This window comes from Heloderma suspectum, chromosome 3 (genome assembly GCF_057233095.1).
Source record: "Heloderma suspectum isolate Gila_16-S chromosome 3, 16-S_ref, whole genome shotgun sequence".
NCBI lineage: Eukaryota > Metazoa > Chordata > Lepidosauria > Squamata > Helodermatidae > Heloderma > Heloderma suspectum.
The window spans coordinates 200843294-200859404 of NC_139460.1; the positions used below are offsets into that span (position 1 = coordinate 200843294).

The following is a 16111-nucleotide window of genomic DNA, read 5'->3' on the forward strand; positions in this document are numbered from 1 at the left end:
GGTGTACTGGCTAGAATGTTGGACTGGGAGCCAGGAGATCCGGGTTTGAGTCCCCACTCGGCCATGGAAGCTCACTGGGTGATTTTGGGCCAGTCACAGACTCTCAGCCCAACCCACATCACAGGGTTGTTGTTGTGAGGATAAAATGGAGAGGAGGATTATGTATGCCGCCTTGTGTTCCTTAAAGAGGAAAAAAGGCGGGATATAAATGTAATAAATAAATAAAGCTGACATCAGAGAGAGAAAATGTCCATGGACTAGCAATAACATGGTCTGAATCTCGGCCCAATGCAAAAAAAGGCTTGCAGACTTTTCACATTAATGAGTAGCTAAGATATTAGCTGTAACTTGTGAGCTTGAAAATCTCTAGTTCAAATCTTGTGTCTATCAGAGCAATCTTAAGTGGGGATGGGGGAGAGTGAAGTGGTGGATGATACTCCACTTCCAAAGCCCTGCTCACTCTGGCCAAGGCAAGAAGTGGAGGGAGTTCTTTAAAAAATCCCACACACACACACACACACACACACACACACATTGGTTTCAATGGGAGAGATATTAACTACAACCGCTCCAGATGGCTATGTTAACAGGCCCAATCTTGGAGCCTCTCAGGGAAGTGTGAGGGCTTTGGATCCAGGAGATTCGAGGCCATCCCCAACACACACCCCTACAACACCCTATTTTGTGGCCTAATGCCAGCAGAAACACCACCAGCAGTACACCTATGCCCAGATAGGGTGGCCACTTATGAATCACCAAAAAAGAGAACAAAAGAGGGTGCTGATTGCATAAAATATGCATATGCTAATTTATATGTATAGGTGCAAATTTAGAAATAACTAATATAATTTAAATAGCAATACAGGACGTCTTGCCATAGTGTGGAAGATTGTGACCAGATGATCTGTGTACCTTGCTCAGTCTGCTGTCCAGATGCTGTCAATGGGCAAATTCAAAGCTGAGCTCTTCCTTCTGATAGTTCTTTATTGTTAAACTGGACTTGGACAGGGCAGCCTTCAGATAGAGGACAGTCCTCTGTAAAATAGGAAATCTGGTCACCCTAGGAGGTTTGTTGATGCTGCTGGGTTGCCACACACGTTTAGCTCCTTAAAAAAAAAAAATTGTAAAATTCATAAATGATCTGGAATTAGGAGTGAGCAGTGAAGTGGCCAAGTTTGCCAATGACACCAAATTATTTAGGGCGGTTAAAGCAAAAAGGGATTGTGAAGAGCTCCAAAAGGATCTCTCCAAACTGGGAGAATGGGCATCTAAATGGCAAATGCGGCTCAAGTGTAAAGTGATGCACAGTGGGGCAAAAAAATCCCGACTTCAAATATAGCATGATGGGATCTGATCTAGCAACGACTGACCAGGAAAGAGATCTTGGGGTTGTGGTGGACAGCTCAATGAAGATGTCAACCCAGTGTGCGCCCGCTGTAAAAAAGGCATACTCTATGTTAGGCATAATTAGAAAAGGAATTGAGAATAAAACTGCCACTGTCATGCTGCCCATATACAAATCTATGGTGCGGCCACACTTGGAATACTGTGTATAGTTCTGGTCACCACACCTAAAAAAGGATATTGTAGAATTGGAAAAGGTGCAGAAAAGGTCAACTAAACTGATCAAGGGGATAGAGCATCTCCCCTATGAGAGAAGGTTACAACAGCTGGGATTGTTTAGCTTGGAAAAAAGAAGGGTAAGGAGAAACATGATAGAGGTGTACAAAATTATGCATGGTGTAGAGAATGTGGACAGGGAGACATTTTCCTCCCTCTCTCAAAATACTAGAATCTGGGGTCATCCCATGAAGCTGATTGGTGGGAGATTCAGGACAGATAAAAGGAAGTACTTCTTCACACAGCGCATAGTTAAACTAGTGATGGCCACCAATTTGGGTGGCTTTAAAAGGGGGGTGGACACATTCCTGGAAGAAAAGGCTATCAATGGCTACTAGTCCTGATGGCTATATGCTGCCTCCAATATCAGAGGCGGTCTGCCTATGTACACCAGTTTTAGGTGAACATGGATGGGTGGGTCCTGTTGTGCTCATGCCCTGCTTGTGGGTTCCTGGTTAACAGCTGTTTGGCCACTGTGTGAACAGAACGCTGGACTAGATGGACATTTGATCTGATCCAGCATGGCTATTATTATTAATAATATTATTAATAATAATTACATTTATATCCCACTTTTTTCCTCCTTAAGGAACCCAAGGCAGTGTACATAATCCTCCTCCTCCTCTTTATTTTATCCTCACAACAACAACCCTGTGACGTAGGTTGGTCTGAGATTCTGTGACTGGCACAAAGTCACCCAGTGAGCTTCCATGGCCAAGTGGGGACTAGAACCCAGATCTCCCAACTCCTAGTCCAACACTAGTCACTACACCACACTGGTTCTTCTTAATTACAATGCATTCATATGAAATGTCTATATGAGTGTGTGTGTGTGTGTGTGTATGTGTGTATACACACACACACATTAGCAAACAGACCCAGCTTCGCATGGGTTGGAATTGCCCTTAGGTTGATACAGGGAAGCCTTCAAGAAAACATGCACAGCTATCACAGTTGGACACATTGTTCCCAAATCTGAGTGAAGGCACACCTCCTGGCACCCCTAGGCATGGCCCCTGCCATGGTCCACCCCTATAGCCCCCTGAGGGAGGGGTTTGTCCACTCCATCCCCCTTAGATGGAGCTGCCCCACAGCAGGGAGGAGGGGGCATGCCTATAACTCAGCCTCCTAATCTTCCCTGGCTTCAAACTGTGCTTGTTTTTTTTTTTTCATACTTTAACATGCTTTTTTTTTTTCAATATTTGAGGCTTCTGTGGGAAAGTTAATGTCTAAAAAACAAGAAAAACAGGAATGTTGTATGGTTAAAATCTGTTTGCTGCAGTACTGAATCATGATGGGAAGTTTGGTTGCAATTGATCAAATGGTATTGAAGCAGTCTAAAAATTTTGATTTGCCACCTTTTTGGTTCAAGATGGTGGTTGAAATTTTCACTATGCCTAAAACCATTTGAGACAGAGGTGGAACAAATCCTAAAACTTTCATAACAATCAGATGTATGGTCTTCGAGTCCATCGAGGATATACAAAAAAAAAATTCCTTTTATTTGTATAAGAAGAGAAGAATACACACACACACACACACACTTCAACAAAAGCAGACCAAATATCCAAATAAGCATCCATTCGCACCACCCATTCAAATGTTGAAAGCATTCTAAGAACTTCAAATTATTGCATTATAGGAGGTGAGCATTTATCCTCCCAATGTTGTAATATCAAACTTTTTAGCTGTCAGAAGGGTGCAGAGAATCCATTCGGCCTGACCATGCACAAATTGATTTTTAACTTCCAGGATGCAGGTAAATAATTTCAAGAGCATGTACATCAGTAAATGTTAAGGAATGTTCCATTACTAAATTTATCTGTATAATATTCTCCTGCCCAAAAGGGGCACCTTCTGGGCATTGCCAAAACATATGCTTAGAAGACGCATTAGCTGCATTACACCTCTAACAATTAGCTGACTTAGACCCGCCTTATTAAAAAGACATTGTGGTGTCCGATAGACATGAAAGAAAAGTTTTTGCTGAATACGACGCAACCTGAGATCCACAGACACTTCAGATACAAAAACTTCAGATACAGGCACCTAATCCATTGATTAGGCAACATGGGACAATCCAGTTCCTTATTCCATTCCTCCTTAAGATCCTGTATATCATATTTATTCACCAATAATAAGTATTTCTAGACATGGATCGTAGGTCAATTTGCCTGATCGGCCTCTGTAAGTGCTTCCAATAGTGAGGGAGACTCTGAAGCTATAAAACCAGCAGGGCCAAACCTAAATACTACCAATGTTGTAACTGCAAGTATTGCCATTCAGCCATAGCTGGCAAATCATATTTAGAGAATGACAAAAATTCATCATTAGCACCCACCACTTGATCCAAGGTAAAAATTGCCTTCTCCATCCATATCAGCCACAAAAACAGTTTCTTACCCATTTTTAAATCCGGATTTCCCCATGGCGTTAATTTATCTCATCTGGGTGTCTCCACTCCGGGTGTGCACAAGGGTGAGGGAAGCACCAAATATGTTCTTTACACAAGAACAGGAAGGAAAATGTATGTTCTTTAGCATGTGGGCGAGACAGGAATATGAAGTGTAGACGGTTCCTGTGTGAGAGACAGGAAGAAAGGAACACCGGTTCTTGTGGCATTTTTGCAGGAATGATGCCATGGTATTAACAGAGCTTTCAAAAGAGAAAGATCATTTTTAGTTTATCCCACACTGGTTTTGCACTTTATTGAAATCTATATTTGTATGATTGAATTCTGCATTCACTTAATTAAATGCTGCACTTTATTGGGCCTTGCACTTTATGGATTCTAATCCAATTCTGCCTTAGATTATTCAGTTTATAGCTGAATAAACTATAAAATCTGATAGCAATTGTTACACACTGTAATCTGTTGCTGCACTTTATTCCATCCTTCTCTGACTACACTATATTTAAGTAGCTGGTTAGTATGTGCATGGGCAAAAGGATTCCTGAGATGGGAGGATGGGGTGCACCTATTCCAGTAGTCACAGGCAGAGGGAGGTATGATGCTAGGGGATGGATTAGCTAGTCGAGGGGAAGAGTGGTAATGGTAAGATGTCTAAAACCGTACTCTCTTCTCATCCGTCTGCTATCCAAAGGGATGTCAACCCTCCTCTGGTGTTGTGGTCCTGCTTTTCCTCTAGTGTTGTGGCCCTGCTTTTGAATGCCAGGTTGGTCCATACAAAAACATCTCTTAACCATGATTTAATTGTGGATGAAAGGGCCAGCCTGGCATATATAACAGAAATCTGGGCATTTAAAAGTTGATTATAGTTTTTTCTGACTGTGTGGATTTTAGCTAGTTGAGGAGCTTTGTTTTAATTTCATTCAGTTTTATGGACTGATTTTTATTGGGTTTTTATTATACTGTATGTATATTTTTCTGTTTGCATACTGACCTGGAACCCATTTTGGTGGGTGAAGGGTGATCTAGAAATTGTTTCAATAAATAAATAATGGGCTGTTCAGGCTTTGCCTATGGCCATTTTCATGTTTCATTTCATGTATTACATTTCTATGCCTCACGGTAGCCAAAGCTCTCTAGATGGGTCACAAATTCCAAAAAACATAGGATCCGCACATGTTCCTGTGTGGAGTTTATGCAGAAAATGTGTATTAGTTCATTCACTTTAAAAAGTTCTGTCCTGTCATTCTTGTCAAACATGACAACATACATTAGAGAAAATGTGCACATCTAAGTATGCATTTCCATACATATTTCTTTTAAGAAAAAGCAAACAAAAAACACACTCATATGGAAACAGAATTGAACAAGCTTGAGCTTTAAAAAGTGACCATTTTGATGAGATAAAAATTGACAGATCTATCCATCCACAGAACAGTATGCATTGAGCGGCATGAGAGGAGCTGGTCCCTTAGATATCCAGGCCCCAAGCCAGTTAGGACTTCTATGAGACTGGAAAGAAACAGATAACCAATGTAAATCAAATTAATTCTATTTGATCAAATAAATCAAATGTACTTACTAAATAGATCAAATAAATTAACATCCATATTAGTAATATGTTCCAACCAAGTTCAGATTGCATTCTGTACCAGCTGATGTTTCCAAACACTTTTCAAGGGCAAGCTCCAAGTACAGCAAGGGAGGGGAACCTCTGGCCTAGGGAGCCTCACCATCTAGCCTGTGGAGCTTTCCTAGGTTCTTCCCCTTCCTGGATGAATCCCCAGTGGAGGCTGGGCGGGGCTGTGAGTCCATTCTGGGTTTCAGTCAGAACCAACCAGAATTCTAAAGGAGCTATCCAGAGTGCTGAATCTTATCCGCAAAACTGGGTTCAGCACCTTGGACAACTCTTTTAGAGTTCTGGCTGGTTCTGACTGAAACCCAGAATGGATTCACAGCCCCACTGAAATTGGAGCCACCGACCTCCACTGGGAATCCCTATGGTTATCAGTGGGGGGGTGAGTGTGGGGGGGACTGGCCCATACTGCCTTTTCTGTTGGAGAAGTTGCTGTATGGGCAAAGCCACTGCAACTGGGCTTGTGGATGGAGCACTTCTCCAGCTGCCTGCTCAGCAACAACAGCATTGCCTGCCCCCACATCCTCTCCCCAGTGGAGAGAGGGGAAGTGAAGTGGCTTTGCTGCAAGTGGGCCTTCTCCCATGGCTGAAGCCATTTCTCAGCAGATCCACTGGGAGAATCATCTTCCTGACGCACCCATTGGGACCAAATGACATCAGGGGTGTGGCCACCTGCCCTTTGATGTCATTTGGACCTTGGAGAGCTGGGTAGGGATTCATCTGGCCCACCACCCAATTTTGATTGCCCACCCCTGATGCAGAGTGTCTTACCGGATTCAAGTCTGGAGGTAACTAGAGCATGAGTGAAACATATCCATAACAAAGTCCTCAAATGAATAGCAGGATCACACTGACATGACTTTTATTACATTGGTGTTATTGTGACACAGTATGCACAGACATCCAGGCCTTCGGGAGTTGTCATGGCAACCACAGAATTGCTCTGGAAGTTTGACGTATGAGAGCAGGCTAGTTGATTTTGAATGCCTCTGTGATGGAAAGTTAATAGTGGTCTTGTTTGCTTCCTGTACGACAGCTTTGTTATTGACACCCTCCCCTGACACTGCATATATTTAAGGGAACACATTCAACTGGAAAACAGGAAAAAAATTAGAAGTAATTTATAAAGATGTCTTAATATTGTATACGTGAGTGAGTGAGTTGTAAGGATCAATATCCAGGCATATGTGTATGTGTGCTGCTAAAATTTAATTAATGTTAATTTAATAGCAATTTATAGACATTATCCAATTGCAAAAACAATAACAAGCTGTGGAACCCTTCAGGAGCCACATGGGTGAGCAGAGCTGGCAGTAGGTGGGGTGGTGGTGGGTGGGACCAGGAGAAACACAACCCTTTCACTCACACACTTGTTCACTACTACAGGCACAGTTTCCCACTGCTATTTGAAGCAGGAAAACAACAACCTTGCCTCTTTCAGTTAAGGCCTCCCCCACCCTACCCCGCCACTGCCTTGATCAGCGTTCCTGATCAAGATGGCTGGTTCAGCTACCTTACCTGCATGCATCGCTGGGCGAGGCAAGGTTAACGGCTTTCCCTTCTCCAGAAATCCTTGATCTGGACAGGGCAGCTGATCACTGATCAGCTGGACAGTGGCAGAAAGTGGGCGGGTCTCATCAGTGGGCCAGATTAAGTGCAGCTGAGGGCGTTGCCCACCTGTAATTTGCACAAACACGCTCTCAACTTGGCTTTATTTGTATTCATTTGTTTCATTCAGTATTAATAGGGAGCACACTTGCTAGAACACACACTGAAATTATGCTGACTCTTGCTTCCTTTTTTAATCTTAAACTGCAGATTACTGTTTTCTTTCTTATAGGCCAGAAAGGCAAAATGAGTAGTGTGTGTGTGTGTGGGGGGGGGTGATGACATCAGTAGGCCTGGCCATGCCCACTGACATCATCCAGCTTTCAGATACCCGGGGGGTGGGGCACTTTGCACACACACCCCGCCAAAAACCTATTCCCCAATACTAAACTAACAATATGGTTTTATTCAGAATTAACTGAGCTAATATACATGTCTCAGAATACAATATCTGATAAATTTCCAGATTGTTTTTTTCTTTTTCACACACATACACACACTTGGAGAATTCCGCTCCCTCCTCACCTGGAGAATATTAGTTTAAATGGCTCCATCAATTTCACCATCCCCAAATAGGGTGGGGATTTTTGGAGGCCATTTTTGCTCAGCTCTGCATAGATTTGCTCCACTAGTGTGCTGTTTCATCCATGTGGCAATGCATAGGGGTCCTTGAAGGAAACACTCTAGACTGAGGAGAGACTGTAGCTCAGTGACAGAGCACCAACTTTGCATGCAGAAGGTCTCTGGTTCAATCCCTGGCATCTGGAGAGCCACTGCCAGTTAGTGTCGACAATACTGGGCTAGATCGACAAAGCGTATGATTCTGTATAAGGGAGTTCCTAAGTTCCTATGTACCTGTAAGCAGCCCATAAGCCTCAGAACATACCTCACATTAACACAATTCCTAGATAAGGAGGACAATCCTGGTGGCATCCACAATGCAATGGATCTCCAGTTGTACAATAGTGAGAATGAGTGACCCTTGTTCAGCCATGACAGCTCAAGCAGCTACCTAATATACTAGTTAAAATAGTAAATAAATGTAACACAAGCAGTAACAATTCTTTATCCTGCCATTTTGTTACCCAGACTTTTTTTTTTAAGGCACTTCGCAGCCAGCTGCTCAAGTGATTTCATTAGTCAAATGTATCAGGCCAAAAAACCCCTTCATGAAAAAACCCCTTCATGGATCACTGCCTTGTTGTGGCGAAGGGGCTTGCGTAACTCAGTGAAGCCATAAGCTATGCCGTGCAGGGCCACCCAAGACGGACACGTCATGGCGGAGAGTTCTGACAAAATGTGGTCCACTGGAGAAGGAAATGGCAACCCACTCCACTATTCTTGCCAAGAAAACCCCATGGAACATATCACAAGGCTAAAAGATATGACGCCGGAAGATGAGCCCCTCAGGTCGGAAGGTGTCCAATATACTACTGGGGAAGAGCAGAGGGAATTTCCAAGTAGCGCCAGAAAGAGTGAAGCGGCTGGGCCAAAGCCGAAAGGACACTCAGCTGTGGATGTGTCTTGGTGGTGAAAAGAAAATCTGATGCTGTAAAGAACAATATTGTTTAGGAACCTGGAATGTCAGATCAATGAATCAAGGTAAGCTGGAGGTGGTCAAACATGAGATGGCAAGACTGAACATCGACATCTTGGGAATCAGCAAACTAAAATGGACAAGCATGGGCGCATTTAATTCAGGTGACCATTATATCTACTACTGTGGGCAAGAATCCCTCAGAAGAAATGGAGTAGTACTCATAGTCAACAAAAGGGTGGGAAAAGCAGTACTGGGGTACAATCTCAAAAACGATAGAATGATCTCAGTACAAATCCAAGGCAAACCATTCAACATCACAGTAATTCAAATCTATGCCCCAACCACTGATGCCGAAGAAGCTGAGGTTGATCGGTTCTATGAAGACCTACAACACCTTCTAGAACTAACACCAAAAAAAGATGTCCTCTTCATCATAGGGGATTGGAATGCTAAAGTAGGAAGTCAAGAAATCACCGGGATAACAGGCAAGCATAGCCTTGGTGTACAAAATGAAGCAGGACAAAGGCTAATAGAGTTTTGCCAAGAGAGAACACGCTGATCATAGCAAACACTCTTTTCCAACAGCACAAGAGGCGACTCTACACATGGACATCACCAGATGGTCAATATCGAAATCAGATTGAATATGTCCTTTGTAGCCAAAGATGGAGAAGCTCTATACAGTTAGTAAAAACAAGACCTGGAGCTGACTGTGGCTCAGATCATGAGCTTCTTGTTGCAAAATTTCGGCTGAAATTGAAGAACGTAGGGAAAACCACTAAACCATTCAGGTATGACCTAAATCATATCCCTGATGAATATACAGTGGAGGTGAGGAATAGATTGAAGGGATTAGACCTGATAGAGCGCCTGAGGAACTATGGACGGAGGACCATAACGTTGTTCAGGAGGCAGCAACTAAATCCATCCCAAAGAAAAAGAAATGCAGGACAGCACAGTGGCTGTCTGATGAGGGTTTACAAGTAGCTGAGGAAAGAAGGGAAGCGAAAAGGAAGGGAGAAAGGGGAAGATATACCCAACTGAATGCAGAGTTCCAGAGAATAGCAAGGAGAGACAAGAAGGCCTTCTTAAATGAACAATGCAAAGAAATCGAGGAAAACAATAGAATGGGAAAGACTAGAGATCTTTCAATCGGAGACATCAAGGGAACATTTTGTGCAAAGACGGGCATGATAAAGGACAAAGGAGGCAGGGACCTAACAGAAGCAGATGAGATGAAGAAGAGGTGGAAAGAATACACAGAAGAACTATACAGGAAAGATCTTAATGTCCCTGATAGCCATGACAGTGCGGTCACTGAACTTGAGCCGAACATCCTAAAGGGTGAAGTCAAGTTGGCCTTAGGAAGCATTACTAACAACAAAGCTAGTGGAGATGACAGTATTCCAGCTGAGCTATTTAAAATACTAAAAGATGATGCTGTTAAAGTGCTGCACTCAATAGGCCAACAAATTTGGAACACTCAACAGTGGCCACAAGACTGGAAAAGGTCAGTTTACATTCCAATTCCAAAGAAGGGCAATGGCAAAGAGTGTTCAAACTACCGCACAATTGCACTCATTTCCCATGCCAGCAAGGGGATGCTCAAAATCCTACAAGCTAGGCTTCAGCAGTATGTGAACCAAGAACTCCTGGAAGTACAAGCTGGGTTCTGAAGAGGCAGAGGAACTAGAGATCAAATCGCCAACATTCGCTGGATCATGGAGAAAGCAAGAGAATTCCAGAAAAGCGTCTATTTCTGCTTCATTGACTACGCTAAAGCCTTTGATTGTGTGGATCACAACAAACTCTGGCAAATGCTTAAAGAGATGGGAATACCAGACCACCTTACCTGTCTCCTGAGAAACCTGTACAAGGGTCAAGAAGCAACAGTAATAACCAGACATGGAACAACCGATTGGTTCAAAATTGGGAAAGGAGTACGACAAGGCTGCATATTGTCACCCTGCTTATTTAACTTATATGCAGAGTACATCTTGAGAAACGCCAGGTTGGATGAATCACAGGTCAGAATTAAGATTGCCAGGAGAATTATCAACAACCTCAGATACGCAGACGATACCACCCTAATGGCAGAAAGTGAAGAGGATCTAAAGAGCCTCTTGTTGAGGGTGAAAGTGGAGAGTGCAGAAGCTGGTTTGAAACTCAACATTAAAAAACTAAGATCATGGCATCTGGCCTCATCACTTCCTGGCATATAGAAGGGGAAGAAATGGAAGCAGTGAAGATTATATTTTCTTGGGCTCCAAGATCACCGCAGATGGTGACTGTAGCCATGAAATTAAAAGACGCTTGCTGCTTGGGAGGAAAGCTATGGCAAACCTAGACAGCATAGTAAGAAGCAGAGACATCACCTTGCTGACAAAGGTCCACATAATCAAAGCTATGGTTTTCCCAGTAGTAATGTATGGCTGTGAGAGCTGGACTATAAGGAAGGCTGAGCCCCGAAGAATTGATGCTTTCGAACTGTGGTGCTGGAGAAGACTCTTATGAGTCCCCTGGACAGCAAGGAGGTCAAATCAGTCCATCCTAAAGGAAATCAACCCTGAGTGCTCATTGGAAGACAGATGCTGAAGCTGAAGCTCCAATATTTTGGCTACCTAATGCGAAGAGAAAACTCCCTGGAAAAGACCCTGATGCTGGGAAAGATTGAAGGCAAAAGGAGAAGGGGACGGCAGAGGATGAGATGGCTAGATAGCATCACCGATGCAATGAATATGAACTTGAGCACACTCCGAGAGAGAGCGGAGGACAGGAAGGCCTGGCGTGCTATGGTCCATGGGGTCACGAAGAGCTGGACACGATTTAACAACTGAACAACAAATCAGGCCAAAGCCTCTGAGAGAGCACCCTTGGCGAGTGGCACATCTGACCTACTGATGGAAGCCTGAGAGCACATTAATGCATTATGTCATTTGGAATTGGATTTTGCACTTAAGGCTGATGAAGAAAACTCCTCCAGACCTATTGGACTTAAGTCATTACATAGAACTACTAGGTGTGCAGATGAAATAAAAGAAATGCTGATGTATTTTGGCATGGAATATTAAAGCCTATCAGAGCTGTTTCTTTGGGGTTTGTGCAACTGGAACATTACCTGATTAAAAGCGGGTTAAACCAGCTGCCACCATCTTTCTTACATTTTCTTTTTGTAAAGGTTTTTGTTTCCCTTCTTTGCATCTGATCATGAGGAAAAGGCACTGGAGCAAAGCAAAAAATAAAAATAAAAATCATGCACTGGAGGAGTTTTGCAGTGGAGGAGTCCAGTGTCAAATGGCTAGTGCTGAGCTCTTGTGTATCAGCACTCAGTGCCAAATTCTTGCCCTTCCCCAGGGCATAGTCTGGATGCAACATAACAAGCTTGCTGAAGCGAAGCAGATCTGGATCCTTTCAGCACCTGGATAGGAGACTGCCTGGAAATCCTATGCACACCCAAACAGCACCCAGCATCCTCAGGCAGGTGCCAAGGGTCCAAAACACCAGCAGGGCCCACAAGTGCTGATGTCATTCTGGATCCACCTGTGCTCCTGTGTGTCCTCTTTTACAAAAGACAGTTTTCTATTTAAGGGGCTGCCAGAGGACCATCTTCTCTTTGAAGGCATCATCTTTTTGAAGGACTGACCTGTCCAAGTCTGAGTTAAAGACAAAGAGCCATCAGAACTATCAGCCATCCACAATTAGCACCTGAACAGCAGGCTGAACTGGCAGGTAGGCAGGCACACAGGTCACCTCATCATAGACTTCCACACTATGGTGAGAGGTGCTGTATTTCTATTTAAATAGACAGAAATACAGTATACCTATAGATAGATAAATATCTATAGATAGAAAGTATGCAAAGTTAAAATAATTAGTATAATTTTAAATTTGCATATGATTTATCTATCTATAAGCATATGCAAATTTTATGCAAATCGATGCCTTCTTTTGTCCTCCAGTCTGGTGATTCATAAGCAGCCACCCTATGTGCTCTCATGGATGCTCCATCCAGTCTCTGTGGGTAGTTTAAATCATGGGCAGCTCACAGCCACCTGCCACAGATCACAGCAGTGCTGTTGCCCGTGGTGGTTCCCCTGCTATCCTAGCCACCCTTTATTTTGTTTTTATTGTTTGTAGGGTATCAGGACCACTTTTCTCCCTCCCTGCCACTGCTGCCCAATTTCTTCTTATTTTTACCTTTGTGGGGTTGGCTTTGCTCTGCTCCCCTTCCCTGGCTGGCTGGCAAAGCATTGCACTGGCCAGCTCTGAGGCTGCAGCCACACGCCATTTTAATTTAGATCATTCCCACCCAGAGCGAGAGTGGCAGTGAGTTGAGCTAATCAGGCACCATCTTTTGGGGGACGGGGCTCGCTGAGCTTGCTGCCACTCCCACTCTGGGAGGAAATGATTTAAATCAAAATGGTGTGCAGCTGCAGCCTTGGCTGCCCGTGCAGCACTTTGCTTCCACCCCGTGATTCATCACTGCTGCCTCTCTGGTGTTGTTTGGGGGCCCTCTGGGCTGCCCCTGGTCTATGGGGCCCATGACTAGAGGCACCACTGATCTTGGCATTACCTGTAGATAGCGATATGCTAAGTGCCATGTGGAACCACCACTTCAATTGTGATTCCAGCCGCTTAAAGGAAAGTGATGCCTCATTTATTTATTTATTAATTCATTCATTCATTAAATTTATTAATCTCCCATCTGGCTGGTCACCTAGCCGCTCTGGGCAATGCACAACACAAGAACAGTTTAAAGCAATAAAATACTACATTAAAATACTACATTAAAATACTCAGCAGTGCTAAAGGGACCTAGACATTATAGAAGGAAAGGTTACAACCCTTCCCTCTAATGTGCCCGTTTTCTGTGTGAAAAGAGTTTTGCCATGGGGAAACATTCCAACACGTGGTCCTCTACCACATTCTGAAATGGTTCGGACAGGACGGGCTGAGTCACATGATGTTTTTGAATGAGTCCTTCAAATTTAGAGAGATGATGAAGAGAGAGAGAGAGTTGGTGCATACATTTTGAAGGGACAAAGAAGAGGCAGAGTAACTTTCAATGTTTCCTTTCCTTCTTTTGGTGTAATATAAAAAGTGAGGCTTGTATGTCACCCCCACGGTGATATTCTTGGCCTCATATAGCTTCTGGAACTCATGGATTTCCCTGTGGGGATACCATGACACCTATTGATCATGTGACGCCCATAATATGCCAACAGTAGCTTCACCATCCTCTCTAGACATGTGAAGTAATTCTCAGGATCACTTAACTGAACTGAAGGTATTTATCCATCACTCTGTGCTGCTTTTTAAACTGAATTTGATACAGATTTTTTCCTAGATTGATTTTAAGTGAAACGTTTTTTGATACTGGGCTGTATACTTTGTCACAGCAGCAAGTAGGGTGACCACTTGTGAATCACCAAAAAAGAGGACATGTATTACCAAAAGAGAGGACAAAAGAGGATACCGATTTGTGCAAATTTGCATATGCTAATTTATATGTATAGATGCAAATTTAAAAATAACCATAATTTAAACAGAAATATAGTACATCTCACCATAGTGTGGAAGACTGTGACAAGGTGGCCAGTGTGTCTGCCCTGCTCAGTCTGCTGTACAGGTGCTCACTGTTGATGGGCAATTTCAAGGTCCAGCTCTTCCTTCTGATGGTTCTTTACACCAAACTTGGACTGGACAGACCTTCAAATAGAGGGCACCTTCAAAACAGAGGACAGTCCTCTGGCAGCCCTTGAAAGAGAAGATTGTCCTGTATAAAAAAAAAAAACAGGACAGATCGAGACCCTACGCCCAGAAAGCACTTCTTCCCCCCCCCAGGTTGGGGCACCTGATTTTCGCCAAGCCATTCTACCTACTGAAAACCTCCACACCTTATCCCATTCTGTTCTGGAGGGTTCTCCAGCCCTCAGGAGCAACTTTTGTGGGAAGGGACAGGGGGCTTAAGTGACCCAGGCGATCAGTAAAGAAACAGAAGGTGCTCTGACTTGTGTGAGTGTGCGTGCCACCTCTGGATACAGCCCTCTGTGTTTTAGATTGGCTGTATTGCTGTCTTGATATGGCTGTTTATTTTTGTTGTATACTGCCTGGATGCCAGTTGGGCTGGCATGCAATCATAAAATAAACACATCCACACATAATTCTCACCATTGCTTTAACAAGATATGGATGCATTCTCAAGACGGTAGATGTGGCAGTGAGCAGAAGTGCTTAAAAATTGTCCTTGGAGGGAGCAATCCTATGGCTGCTAGCCAGAGACTAGACAGCCTTAGGATACGTCAGTTTCAGGGAACTGACCTCCCCACCTCCCACACTGCCTTGTAGGCAGTGCTGAACAGCCCCGTACTCGTAAGAGCAGTGCAGAGCGGGGTAAAAGGGGCGTTCCCGGGGGCAGGCCAGGTCAGGGAGGGCGGAAATGCTGGTATGACACATCCTATGTGTCGTCTGGCCGCTGCCACCCCCAGTCAGACTTCCCCTGGCTAGACAGCAGAAATCAGCTGTCTAGCTGCGAATGCAGGGCAGGAGAAGCACGGAGGAGACAATCCCCTCCAAGCTTCTCCTGCCCTGCATTGGATAGGCAGTAGCCTCCAAGTTCAGAAGCAGCCGCCTATTCCCATAGGATTGCGCCCTTAAAGAATTATAAAACGTGTCCATTACAAGATTGAAACAGATTTCTAGGACACAACATTATCATGCTTTCTTCAAAATGTACAAGCCTAAGGCAAATACATTGGGTGGGTAGATGGGGGATAGAAAGAAAGTGAAACAACATCCCACCTGGTTTGTTTGAAATCTTTTTGGGTTTTTTTTAGTTGACACCAGACTATTCCAACTGGCCACTTTATGCAGAATCAATCTGTTCTGATTTGAGCCATAATAGTATTACCTTAAGCCCCGCTGGGTCACCTCAGCTTAGCAGAGACAGTGCTTGCTTCATTATACATCAGCTTTGTTATCAATTCATTGGAGCAAACAAGGAGAATAAATATTAGCCATTATTCATTTATTCAATGCCTCATGCAATAACCATTGCACGGAGGGGTGGGGGAAAGTGTAGGGATGCACTCGTAGGTCATGAACCCATGTCACTTGGCCCAGCCACCCTCTGTGGGTTAGAAGAGAAGGTCTGCAGTGGGGAGTCTGTTGTACTCATGTAGGCGACCCCTGCAATGCAGTCCCATGATCATGCAGGGTTCTGAATCACATGGGGAGCCTAAAAAAGTACAGCAGGCTCCTTCCCCCCTCCCCCCAATGCTATAGGCTTTCCCCTGGT

The 16111-nt window shown here is 43.9% G+C and overlaps 1 protein-coding gene across 1 annotated transcript in view; it reads left to right on the plus strand.

Moving 5' to 3' along the window:
- The window catches only part of RGR (retinal G protein coupled receptor), an 80036-nt gene that overhangs the window by 27540 nt on the left and 36385 nt on the right, over window positions 1-16111 (plus strand). The gene's annotated exons all lie outside the window — the stretch shown is intronic.